General features: G+C 38.0%; 1 protein-coding gene across 2 annotated transcripts in view; it reads left to right on the top strand.

Annotated features, from left to right (window-relative positions):
* schip1 (schwannomin interacting protein 1) overlaps positions 1-13,901 on the top strand; it is a 510,540-nt gene that overhangs the window by 156,505 nt on the left and 340,134 nt on the right. The gene's annotated exons all lie outside the window — the stretch shown is intronic.

The following is a 13,901-nucleotide window of genomic DNA, read 5'->3' on the forward strand; positions in this document are numbered from 1 at the left end:
TGAAAAGACTGTGAATACAAAAGTTAAAATGCAATTAAACCAAAAAATATTTTTTTAAGATGTAAGTTTTAAAACAATAATAGATGCTTTAAAACAGAAAGAAAAACATTAAATTTGCCATTAAAAGCTGCATATACTATAAATCAAAAGCTTCCTTAAATTAAAAAAAGATTCATGTGCTGGTGAAATTTGCCAAATCAAGGGTCAACCAGGTGTTTCACCTACATTATCTAGAAACCAATGAATACCTATGCATTTTGTACTTCTAGGTCACCATATGCATTCAGGTAGCATTTGACGACAGGAGGCATAACAGATGTGATTATCCAAACTAGTGTTGCCTTTCTAGCTAACACTGATAATGACCTTTGTGTATGCTAGGATTTTTTCAGTTATTAAAATTTTCTTTTCAATGTAGCAATAAAATACAATATTCTTATGCAACTCATTAGCATAAACTGATTCAGTATTATATCTTACCTCAAAAGTGTCAGGAAGAAATCTACAATTGCCTTTCCATCTGGCAGCTTCTTCCCAGTCCAAATATTTACATAAATATTTCAGCAATAAAGAAAAATGATGAAACATAAACTCCTTACATTGTCTTCCAAATTGATTACTTATTCAAAATTTGATAAACCAAGGAACTATGCAATTGCAAAACAAAGAGTGCCTTTGCTTTCCAGGTGTTTTGGGAAATAAACCCTATACTGTTATTCACTTCAGTGTTTTGAGGGGTTTTCTTTTTTCACGAAGGGGGAAGCCATTAAAACACAATAGAGTGGCTGGGCAGCCCTCCTTTTTAATCATAGAGGATTTGAATATTTGTTGAATAAATTTAACTATACATTTTAGAATGGCCAAGAAATAGAATTAATTATAGACATATGGAAATGGAAAGGTGGTGCTATACAGATTAGAACAAGATTTTTCCTTTTCCATCATCAGAAACCCAAAGCAGGTCTTCAACTCTACATATCTTGTCAATATATATAGCAGTAAAGTGCTGTAGAATTCCTGGAGTTCATCAAGGTAAAATAATATTTCCTATTCAGATTTATGGGGGAATATGTAGCATTGAACATGAAAACACCAGTGAAGTGGAAACAAAATCTGCCTTGAAAACAAACAAACCAATCTTCACAGATACATTCCACCAGAGGGAACATCAGCTCTGATATCCTGATTCTTTGGAGGCAAGGAGAGGGGATATATGGTTGTCCATATTCTTTAGAGGCAAGAAAGTGGGATGTATGGCCGTCCATGTGTTGATAGACTGCACTGCCATCCCTCAACATTGAGTATGCTAGCAAAGAATGATGGGAGTTGCAATCTGAAACATCTGGTCACTTCTGATACTCAAAATACAGGTTCTTGCACACATAGTGCATCACCTATCTTAGTGATTGACAAATTGTTATTCACTGAAAAGCACCATGAATCATAACATGAAGGGTACCTACGTGGTAGAATTCTGGTCACCAGAAAATCAGCTGTAATGAAGCAGCTGTAGCAACAAAAAAATTTGGAAAGTTAAGCCTTTAGTTCAGTGGTTCTCAGCTTGTGGGTCCTCAGATGTTTTGGCCTTCAACTCCAAGAATCCCTAACAGATGTTAAACTGGCTGGGATTTCTGGGAGTTGTAGGCCAAAACACCTGGGGACCCACAGGTTGAGAACCTCTGCTCTACCTTCCAACTTTTCACAGATGAAGACATGTGTACCCAAGCATATCACAGCTACCTGGCCATTAATACCACAGTTGCCTGGACCGAACACATCCTCTGGGGGACAGTTCCTCCAACCAGCCACAACCTGACTGGTGACCATCACTCAGAGAACCTTTTCATCAGCCACCCCAAAACTATGGAATATGTAGCATTGCACATGAGAACACTAATAAAATAGCATTACAAGACAGTAGTCAAGACTGTGGAACCACCTGCTGGAAGAGTTCCGAAGGCTAAATGAGCTGTCAGAATTTGAAAACCACCTAAAGACCTATCTCTTCCAGCAGGCCTACCCAGACAGTTTTTAGACATGAATTTTAAATATGTGTCCTTTGTTTAATCTCTGTGTTGTGTATTTTAATATGTATCTTTTATAGAAAAGCATTTCAATATGTGTATTTGTGGTATTTTTACAATGTATATGTGTTTTAGTTATTCTGTAACCCATCTTGAGCCACGAGGAGAGGCTGGTAAGAAATAAAATTAATGACGACCATGATGATGATGATGATGATGATGATGATGATGATGATGATGATGATGATGATAACAACAACAACAATTAACATTATTAGCATGGAAGGACATACAATGTAAAAAAGGCTACAGAGGTTCATTTTTACCTAAATTTATAATGAAAGGCAATATTCTGTCAGTTCCTCTCTTGTATGAGTTAATTGACTGCAGACTATTTTTGCCTTTTGAATTCAGCAACTGAATTAAGCCGAGAACAAAGGTAAAGAGTGGGAAGAGGAGAAAAAACTGGGTTATTTCAAAATGAGGTTTTGGGCTGCAGTGTGTACTCATGACTGGTCTATTCAACTAGCCAGAGATTGCATAGGTTCTCCCTGTTAGGTAAATGGGAATGTTTTCAAACTTTAAGCTCTAGTAACATGTTTAAAAGATAGCCTGTATTCTGCTTTACAAAAATTTGAGATATGGAATAAGGATCAATGATATCATAAATCAAAGGGGACGATATATCTATTGCAGAGCAGTCAGGCCTGATTACTCTGGCACTAAAAGCCATGGAACGGCTGGATCAGAATAGTTTGCACAACTCTCCATCTGTCTTGTCATTAACACTCAGGCAGGTTATATTTACACATGATCAGATAATGCTTTTCTCTTCTCAGAAAGCTGGAACTCAATTTTCACTGATGCAGGCTGTGGAATCTTCGTGAAGTTTTGTAGATAATAGCACACGATTGACATTCAAGATAATCTTCTGTGTTTGTACAAGTATTGCAATGTCCCCAATCCTGCCGTGTTCCTAATATATAGGGGTCATTTTTCTTATCCAACCATTCCCAAAGGGAAGCTGACTTGGCCTTGGAACAGCTTCATTGCCTTCTGCAGTTTTCCCAGATTAGCTACACATGGAATGGATAAAAAATAGATTTGGATGTACTAGTAGATTTATGAGTAATTGATCACAAATCAGCAAAGATTTATTATTCTTGTTTAACAAAGATAGCATCAACATCAACAACAAAATTATGTCCAGCTACCCCCCCCCCCCCCCAAGTGTTATTGTTGAAATGAAATAAGCTTTAGTTAGCCAAGAGTGGATTTTTTTCTGTGGGCTGAGATCACCACTGTATCTTTTGAAGTAAGATCTAGTTAATGGATCTCAGGGTCTGGGGATATTAACTATTGCAAAAACTGGATTTCTTTCTGGAGACTGTGTCTCTGATTAAACAAAATAACAAATTAATGCAATAAAAGTAATGTATTAATATTCAACAGAAAGGTTGAATATGGGTTCTTCTTAAATTAAGGTTTCTCCTTAAATTAGTCCTTTTCGATATTGATGATTGTTTACATCTCTACCAGTTATTGTAACATTTAACCAAGCATGGCTTAAGCAACTGCTTTTCTTGACAAAGTGTGTGCAAATGCAAGTTGCATGTATATACAAATACAATCATTTTGAAAGTTACAATAATTGTTCAGTGTATTAAGGACCTCTTCAGATTTGCTGCCGGAATCATCACAGATCATGGCAATTCTAGCAGTGCCCATCAAGAGGGATGGGGAACTGATTGCCCCATGCCCCGTATTGCCTGACTTACTTCTAAGTCCATCCCACGAGGGGGAGCGTCTGTCACTGGCTTCCCCCCATTGATACAAGGCAACACGGGAAGCCTTCTGTGTTGCCATGGTGGCAGCATGTGCCACTTCAACTTCCCTTTCATTATGCAAGGCTGCTGGAAATTGCTGTGCACCATGGGATGGGAGCTGGCGGATTCTGTGGTGAAAGGGATGATGAACCGGCACATGCCATTAATTACACCCCCGTCTTATGAGGTACTAAGTTAAATATCAAATATAAATGTCATGTTGATATTTGACATGTTTAGCCTCAGGGTTGGCTCAATTAGCAAGATCAAATTGGTTATCAAACTGGTTTCCTTTGGGTTGTTGTATGTTTTCCATGCTGTATGGCCATGTTCCAGAAGTATTCTCTCCTGATGTTTCGCCCACATCCTCAGATGCCTGCCATAGATGTGGGCAAAACATCAGGATAGAATACTTCTGGAACATGGCCATACAGCCCGGAAAAAATACAAGAACCCTGTGATCCTGGCCATGAAAGCCTTCGACAACACATGGTTTCTTTTGAATTAATAATTGAGTTCCAAGGGAAAAGCCATTTAGATTTTGACTTATGATCTCAACAGACGAAGTACTTTTTGGAGGCATGTGCCAACATCTTTACTTTTGCAACAGAGCCCCCCCCCCCCCCCCCCGGATTCTCATCTCACAATGCAGAGCTACTTTCAGTGGTGCTCTGTCACAAAAGTAAAAACAAAGAGGTGTAAGCCGTCACCGCTGCAACATGGGAGCTTTCCTATGTTGCATTGGATCAACGGGTGAATCTTGGGGGCCGATGCTTCCTCCCGTGGGATGGGACATTGGGTAAGCTGGGCAATGTGGGGCATGGATGAATTGGTTCCCCATGCCCCCCAACCAGCACTGCCAGATTTGCCATGATGTTTGCCAATTCTGGTGGCCCATATGATGAGGCTGTTACTCAAACTTGTGAGATTTGTGTGCTTTAGTTACTCAGACTGGTTTACCTTTATATATCCACTACCATCTCAAACTAACTTGCTGTCACAGACTCCTATAAGCTGTCTCCAGTTGTTAATCCCAGCTACAATAACCTCATTGAATAAATGGAACGTACAAAAAACATTTCTATATGTCCCATCAGGTCAACAAATCTATTAGGGAGAGAGTAAGAATTGGATAGGGACCATGCCGGCACAGCAGGTTAAACCACTAAGCTGAAGAACTGCTGATCGGAAAGTTGGCAGTTTTAATCCACTGGATGGGGTGAGCTCCCATTGTTAGCCCCAGCTTCTGCCAACATAGCAGTTTGAAAACATGCAAGTGTGAGTAGATCAACAGGTACCGCTTCGGCAGGAAGGTAACGGTGCCCCATGCAGTCATGCTGGCCACATGATCTAGAAGGCATCTACGGACAATGCTGGCTCTTCGGCTTATAAAAGGAGATGAACACCACCCCCCAGAGTCAGACTTAATGTCAAGATGAAATTACCTTTACCTTTGCCTAAGAATTGGATTAAATCCCCAAAGTTCTTTATTCTTAGTTATGCATAACAAACCCTTTCTGGAGTGTTACTGCCATCAAACTCATTTTCAAGTTCAGTTCCATTCCTCATAAATTCTATGTTAGGCAGAAATCTGTGGCAGCCATTGCATTAGAAATAGAGTAGACGAGAATCATTTATACATCTATCACACATGCCTGGGTCTTCTTGAAATCCAAAACAGTTTATGTGAAGTTCCCAGTCATTTTATTTTGCTTACCTACTAACCTAAATAAAATTTAGTTGGTTTTAAGAAATTTACAGCATTCTTTGTCTTCAAGCTATTGTCACACAAGGCCATTTTGCAGGTTTGGCTTCAGCTATAATCGGGACTGTGATCATAAAGAACATTAGTCTTAAAATCTTAAAGGAAAATTAGTTAAAAAGTCAAATAGGGAAGACTGCATTAAAAAAAATCTCTTCTAATGTAATTTAGTGACATATGCTTAGGGTTCAAGCTCAGATTCAATGTTCCTAATAGACCAAGAAGCTTGATATATCAAAGTAATGGAGAGAGGAAGGAAAAATACCGATGCACCTATCTGAATTCTCTATGCAAGCATAACAAGAGCCTGGAAAAGTGTTTTGGATGTGATACTAAAATCTTAATAACCTGTCAGATTTGCTGTTTGAACAGCATTTGGAATGAAAAATAGAAGAAGGGTTTCTAACTGAACAGTATTGCAGTCCACTGTAATTCATCAAAATTCAAAGTGAAAGTTAATTTGCCTCAAGTCATAATCAGGATGAAAACCAATCATAGCCATCTTTTCATAGCTTAATGAAGGAAAATAGGTAGCCACCTATGCCTCTTTGCCTGCCAAATGCATGAGTAATGGAGTAGCACATTTGATTACACCAAATTATCTGACAGGTACATTCCAATAGGATTGGTCCAGTTCTGAGAAGTACCTCTGAATAAACAGCAAAAAAAAACCCACAAAAACAAAACAAATCCAAAATAGAGCTTTCTGTGATATTAGAGTTAATGGATCTAATGGACATGATGGATTGTAGTTTAAAATGACACAAACTGCTTGAGTCCTTTGAGGTTTGTAATAAATGAGTCAGTGCAATGGAGTATATGAACTACTCAGCTCAAGCAATGGACAAATGTCATTTTTTAAAACCCTCTAAGAACTGTCCAGAAATTGTTGATTGGTAACATTAAGAGAAACATGTGTAATATAAAAGTAAACCCAAATGAAATGAGAAAAGATCTATGTTATATTTATTATGCAATTTGGAAATTATCTTAAATGTCTCGCAACTGTGAGGACATTGATTCTACTACTATGGACAGGCCAATTTAGAATGTTTATAATGTGTTAAATAGCAATATTATGTATCTACTATGGGTACATTTATCTTGTGTTTAATGCTATTGCCCGTACTGATGTAAAGACACTTATACAATACAAATTAGACAACACAAACAGTTTTCCCAGTTGGTCTCCTATACTCTTCCAAGACCAACTGAAAGACTCGAATAAAAATCATCTAGACTAGTATATGGGAAACAATATGTTAAATATATCTGTTCATCATACCTAATAGAATTTCTGATAGATTAACATACTTTTAATGTGACATTGTTTGATAAAATATGAAAATTACATTATTATTATTATTATTATTATTATTATTATTATTATTATTATTTTATTTTATTTTATTTTATTATTATTTCATTTCTTACTCGCCTCTCGTAGTTTGAGGCAGATTACAACATCACTAAAGACAGATAATCATTTAAAAACATTTTATAAAACACATATTAAAACATATTTCTACAAAATTCATATTAAAATACACAGAACAAAGAATAAATATAAGATGCAAGTTTAAAATTTGTGATTAAAACTGGCTGGGTAGGCCTGCCAGATGTTACAGGTCTTCATATGTGTTTTAAATTTCAACAGCTCATTTAGCTGTTGGAGCTTTCCTGGCAGGTCATTCCAGACTCTTGTTGCAGCCGATGAAAAGTTCTTCAGAGTGACAGTCACCACTCGGATTTGGAAAGGCTGGAGTAACCACCTCCCAGAGGACCTAAGTGTTCAGGGCGGATTGTATGGGAGAAGGAGATTTTGTAGGTAACCTGAACCTAAACCATGTAGGGGTTTAAAGGTCAAAACCATCACTTTGTACTTTGCCTGGAAACTAATTGGCAGCCAGTGGAGTGACATTAGGATAGGTGTAATATGTTTACTTCTGGTTGTTCTTGTAACCAATCTGGCTGCCATATTTTGAACCAATTGGAGTTTCCAAACATGGTACAAAGGTAGCCCAATGTAAAGCGCATTGCAGAAATCCAACATTGTGGTTACCAGCATGTACACTACCACCTTTAGGGACTCCAAATCTAGGAAGGGGCACAGCTGTCATATCAGCTGAAGCTGGTAGTAAGCCCTCCTGACCATTGCAACAACTTGAGTTGACATTTGGAGGAATAGATGCAGGAGCACTCCCAAGTTGTGGACAGTTTTTCAGAGTAGCGTAATACCATTCAGGACTGGTTGATATACTCCATCCCCAGGTTAGGGCCCTTGATGGCAGGCACCTCTGTTTTGTCTGGATTAAGTTTCAATTTGTTTTTCCCCATCCAGCCTATTACTTGCTCCGGGAATTCATTCAGAGGAGACATGCTATCTTTAGCTGAGGCTGTTTTTGAATGCATGGAGAAATATATTTGGGTGTAATCAACATACTGATAACATCTCACTCCATGCTTCCAGATTATCTCTCCCAGCGGTTTCATGTAAATATTAAAAAAGGATTGGTGATAGAATGGCACCTTGTAGGATGCTACATAACAGCTCATTTTTTGAGGAGCCACTATTCTCGAGCACCACCATCTGGAATCTGCTTGAGAGGCACAACCGGAACCACTGCAGCACAGTGCCTCCAATTTCTAGCCCCTCCAGGCATTTCAGAATACCGTGGTTCATGGTATCGAAAGCCGCTGAGAGATCTAGAAGCACAAACAGATCTAGAAGGCACACACTCCTTGTCAGTGTTAAGATGGAGATCATCCACTAAGGCGACTATAGAGGTCTCTTTGCTGCATGTATTTATACTTTATAGAGCAAAAGTGCCATCTAGACCATGTCTTGTCTCATAAAAGTAAAGTTGTCCACCATCTTTCAATATACAGTTGAAAAGGATGTTGTATGCCAATATATTTCTGGATATAGAGAATCCAGCATCTGCTTGAAAACTTCTAGGAGGATGGGTGCACAAAAAATATCTTACTATCTTACTATTGTCAGACAATTCTTTCTGTGAAAAGTTTGGACATTCATATCCAACTGAAATTTTCTGTTTTATAACTTAAATAAATTAGTTTCTGTCCTGTCCATTTAGATATTTTACTTCTGGCAGCTATCTTTTATGAAGGACTATGAGCTGGACATTTACATATCAATACATATGAAGAATATTTCTATCTGTTCATTCATCTGAAACTGCAAACTATGGGGTTATGTGTATTCACTCAAGTGCACAGAAAAGAAAGCTTCAGTCTCATTTTGAGCACTCAGTGTGTCTTGGACAGGTGGTTTTTTTATTTAATTCCTACATTGTTTTTGTATCTTCAAGGAAAAAAACATTTAAGTTAGCTTTCACACCTCATTTTCAATCATAGTCTGAACCTAAAAGATAACTTGTAACTTGTATCACAAATGTCTGTAGATATGCAAATAACTCATTAAGTTAAACCATGAAAATACCTTTGCTCAAATAAACTTTTAATAAATATTGGATATAGAGGTTGAAAGCTTGCCTTTTCCTTGTAATTAAACACTTCCATCTTTACGCTCTTTGACACAGAACAAATTAAGTAGGCTCCCAGAATAGGAAGGAGCCATTACTCTTAAAACAAGAGGTTATATTTCTCAAGTGTACAAACTGTTAATTAGAACGAGACAGCTAATTTAACCAAAGATGTGAGAGGCTTAAATTAAGTAAATTAAGTTGCAAACAAAATGGTAAGATTTTAAATGCTGGGAACAGTACTAAGACAGTGATGTTTGGATCGTGCTTCAAGAATCTGAGTGTTGAGAAGTACTGAAATATATGGTTTTTAATTATTTGAAATGTAGTCAGAGGAAATGGAATCCACTTGTCTTTTTCTAATCCTTTTTTCCCGTTTGGAAGACATAGAGGGAAAACTTCCTATTAGAGTTCACAAATGAGTAAATTAAACCTTTATGCTGGCAGTGTACACAAGATGACTAATAGCATCTGAGTGTGTATAGCGCCATTTTCTGATCAAGATGTGAGAGTAAGTAACCAATTTAGATACAGCACACAGTACAACAGACATATTTTACAGCAGACAGACACAAATGTCGAAGACCATTAATCACCAGCAGGGCAATAATTGATTAACTAAGGAGAGATTTATCAATCTTTTCCCCCCCAAATATATTGAATTTCTCGGCCACTCTTCCTCCTCCTCTCTTATGAAATGCATGTCTTTTGTAAATCAGTTTTATTGCCTGATTTCTTGGACTTGCAACAAAATGTTACAATATGTAGTTCTCCGATTCAGAGTTCCTGTAAGCTGGTCTTGGTTATTAAGTACAGCAATGAGTGAAGTGATGGGATCTGGAAATACCCTAAAATGTTCTGAAAATGTTGGAAATGTGTAGCCATTGCATATTCCATCCTGCCATAGAAATCCATAAAAATCCTGATGTCTAATCATCGCACAGCTTCACAGTTCTTCTTGTTGTCACCAAGACTCCAGCTGGCGTGATAATCATTTTACATCTTAGCTGCTTGCCTAGTTACTCATGGTAGCAATTAATACGAGTGCCTAATATTTACAGGATTCTTATTGCCATGTCGCACGTTACTGCATGAGCTGCTGTTCATTTCCTACATAAATTATATGATAACTGTCTTAGTTTTGCTAACCAGTAAAAAGGATCTTAATTACACAATACATTGAGCACAAAGCGTCTTCTCGGTTGGTGCCAGACAATGGAGATGGGTGATAAAAAGCATTAAGCCTTCATTTGTATTGTTTATACATTTATAATAGTGGTTGTGGTCTTCGGTGATAGCAGAAGCAATAAATAAAAGCTATTAGGACTGCTCTTTTCATTATCATATGATTTTATAGCTCTTGGTTTCTCAACTAGCCATGCATAAAATTAACCGATATCACTCACAATTATGGGAAATAACTACTTTTAGTTTGTCTAGCTGATATTTAGAGCCGTAAGCTCATTTGCAACATGCCGGTGGGGTTTTATGCAATATTTCAGGATGTGCTTGTTAGCTAATAATAGAATGAGCTGAAATGTTTGTGTGGGAGTTAAACAGAAAACAACAACAACATGACTTTGGCATATATCCAATACCAAAAAGTCTAAAAAGTACTGTCTGTCATTGGTATCAGAAAGCGTATAACAGTGCTGAATGCCTTCTGCTGTTTGAGATATGGCAAAATGTCAATTTGAATTTTTAAGCACCAAAATGTTTTGGGCTAGTTCAACCCATATGAAGTTCCAGGCTAATACTTGGCAACGAACAAGAAGTCTGCTGTTAGAGTTGACCAGCTACAGACAGTTTTAAAGAAGTATAAGATGAAGCTCTAGCGGGAGCAGGAGCCCATTCATACTGCACAATTAACATGCTGTTCTTCAGCTTTAGGTGCCGTGGAATCCTAGAGTTGGAAATGTACGGAACATTAATAATTCTCCTTCAATGACCTACAGTGTCCCACCAAACTACAAATCCTTGAGAAAGAACCCTATCAGATGAAGTGGAATAATAGTGCTATAATTGTGAAATGTGAGAAATGTCTAGTTCAAATAATCTGATGTCTTCATCTGGATTCCCATTTCTAGAACCTTAAAGAAAAAGTTATCTTTTGTATGCAAAGCAACAAGCTGTGGGGAACCACAAGGAACATGCTGTAGAAAATCCACAATCCTTAATTCATTTGTCTTTGGCTTCTAGAAATGTGCATTCATACTACATACATGATGGTTTTGAGGGGTGAGTCATTGCATAGGCAAGGCTCTGTTCCACTCTTTCTTTACAACAGTGGTTGTTAACCTGTGTGTCCCCAGGTGTTTTGGCCTACAACTCCCAGAAATCCCAGCCAGATAACAGCTGTTGGATTTCTGAGAGTTGAAGGCCAAAACATCTGGGGACCCACAGGTTGAGAACCATTGCTTTAGAAGGAAATTGGAAATTATTCTTGTGTGTGTGTGTGTGTTTGTGTGCCAGGTTCTGGAGGCTGCCAAATAGGCAGGGACAGCATTTACAGGCCACAGATATACATTGCCTGGGCTGATTTGTATGCTTTATAATATCCTACAGAAAGATATCTCAATGCGATGTAAAACACCAAACACCAAAAACAACTTTAAAAAATGCCCAGTGTATAAAGAGAGAAAAAGCTTGTTTCAAGGCAAAAGAAAGAACCAGATAATCTGATTCAGGGTGTGACCTCTTTTAAAAGTTCTGTTCCATGTGACAATAGATTTTACTCATAGACCAAAGCTTGAAGAAGCAAGATTTTACCCAGGGTGTAGCTATTGAGGAAGAGAAAGAGAGCATGGTCCACTGAAATCATCATTCTGCCATAAAATGAAATTTTCCTTCTGTGTTCAATTTCTAGTGTTGCAGGATCACCAAACATAAATTGAAGATTTTGGTATAGAGTTTGGGCATCCAAAGAAAAAGGACAGACACATTTACCATGGAAATGTCAACACAGCAAGTGTACGTGTGTTAGAGGTTTCTTTTCAATATTTCCCTCTGCAATGCTAGAAATAATTCTCCAATAATTACATTACTGACATCCCTTATATTCACAACACTGAAAATAATGCAATGGAAGGATGTGATTCATATTGCATAATGAAATTCTGCTTCTCACCCCACAAGGACTCTCTTTAACAGCATATTTTAGTATGTTTTTAAAAACTTACTACAGATTAAACAAATTCTTAAAGCCAATCTTACAACTTATTTTAAGTATCAAAGAACATGTACAGGCTTTTCTGCCTTCCAGAAGTATGACAGGAATGATGCCAATCTGAGATCTATCTTGTGCATTCACTATGTATTTCAGCAAATGAAGTTGGAGGTTAGCAACTTGATGGCCTTCATGAATAAGGCTAGTCTGCATGAACCCACCATCTACCCTCCGTGCAATGGGAGCATCACTATTCATTTTGGTGCCATGTCCGATGTAGGAATTTTCTCCTCTTAACTGGTTTTTTTCCCTTCTGTTTTTGCCTACCCCATACTTTACTGATCATTGGTGGTTTGGAGGTACAATAGAACAGTTTGTTGTACACTTTACTATTATGATCTAGATATAGCTAACTTTAATCAAGACTAATTTTTGCTGGATCACTCAAGAAGTCATAAAGGACTTCATGGAAAGCTATTATTTCTCAGGCCGCATGAACCTCCAATTTCCCCTCTTCTGTGGTTCATTGAGGTTTGTTAGCTTCTACTAATGATTATAAAATGAGGGGTCACAACGATAAAATGCCTGGTAGCTTTGGCCTCTTTCTGTTCTGCAGAATTCTGAAGCAAAAGTAAAAATGATGAGAGTGAATAGACAACCCTGGAAAGTCAAATACAAGGTATAATGATGATGGATGAGTATTTAAGCCGGGCCACACTGAAGTCAGAAAATAGTGTGATGGATCTCTAGCTAAGAAATAGTGTGATGAAGCCTGTAATATTAATAACATTACTAACAGTTCAATAATTCTCTTGGTGAAAGCTATTTTCAAGAACTGTTTGAGGGCCACTAAATAAAAGTTCACAGTTTTGGTTTGTGCTTTGATGCTTATCATTGGAGCGGGTTAGGAGATGGACAGTTGAGGCAATATACTCTATAAATCTTTCCATCTCTTACCTGTCCAAATGTCACACTGATGCCAATACCTTTGTGCTGGATCTGTTGTTTTCCTGACAACCCTTTCCCAGTTGTATGGCATTTTAGAAGAGGAGGCAGAAACAAAGTAATGTGTTGCTGTTTACCTTCAAATCATTTCTGACTTATAGTGACCCTAAGGAGAACCTGTTGCAAGGTTGTTTTGACAAGATTTGTTCAGTGAGGGTTTGTCATTTCCTTTGCCTGATGTTGAGGGTGCAACTTGCTCAGTAGGCTTCCTTGGTCAAGTGACCATTTGAACTCTGATCTCTTAGTCCTAGTGAAACACTTAAATTACTAAGCTACACTGGCTCTCTGTTACCATGTAAGTAAAGGCAAAGGTTTCCCCAGACGTTAAGTCCAGTCATGTCTGACTCTGGGGGTTGGTGCTCATCTCCATTTCTAAGCCGAAGAGCCGGCATTGTCAGTAGACACCTCCAAGGTCATGTGGCCAGCATGACTGCATGGAGTGCCATTACCTTCCTGCCGGAGCAGTACCTATTGATCTACTCACATTGGCAAGTTTTCGAACGGCTAGGTTGGCAGAAGCTGGAGCTAACAGCGGGTGCTCAATCCGCTCCTGGGATTTGAACCTGGGACCTTTCGGTCTGCAAGTTCAGCAGCTCAGTGCTTTAACACACT

This window comes from Anolis carolinensis, chromosome 3, assembly GCF_035594765.1.
Source record: "Anolis carolinensis isolate JA03-04 chromosome 3, rAnoCar3.1.pri, whole genome shotgun sequence".
In the NCBI taxonomy this organism is placed as follows: Eukaryota; Metazoa; Chordata; class Lepidosauria; order Squamata; family Dactyloidae; genus Anolis; species Anolis carolinensis.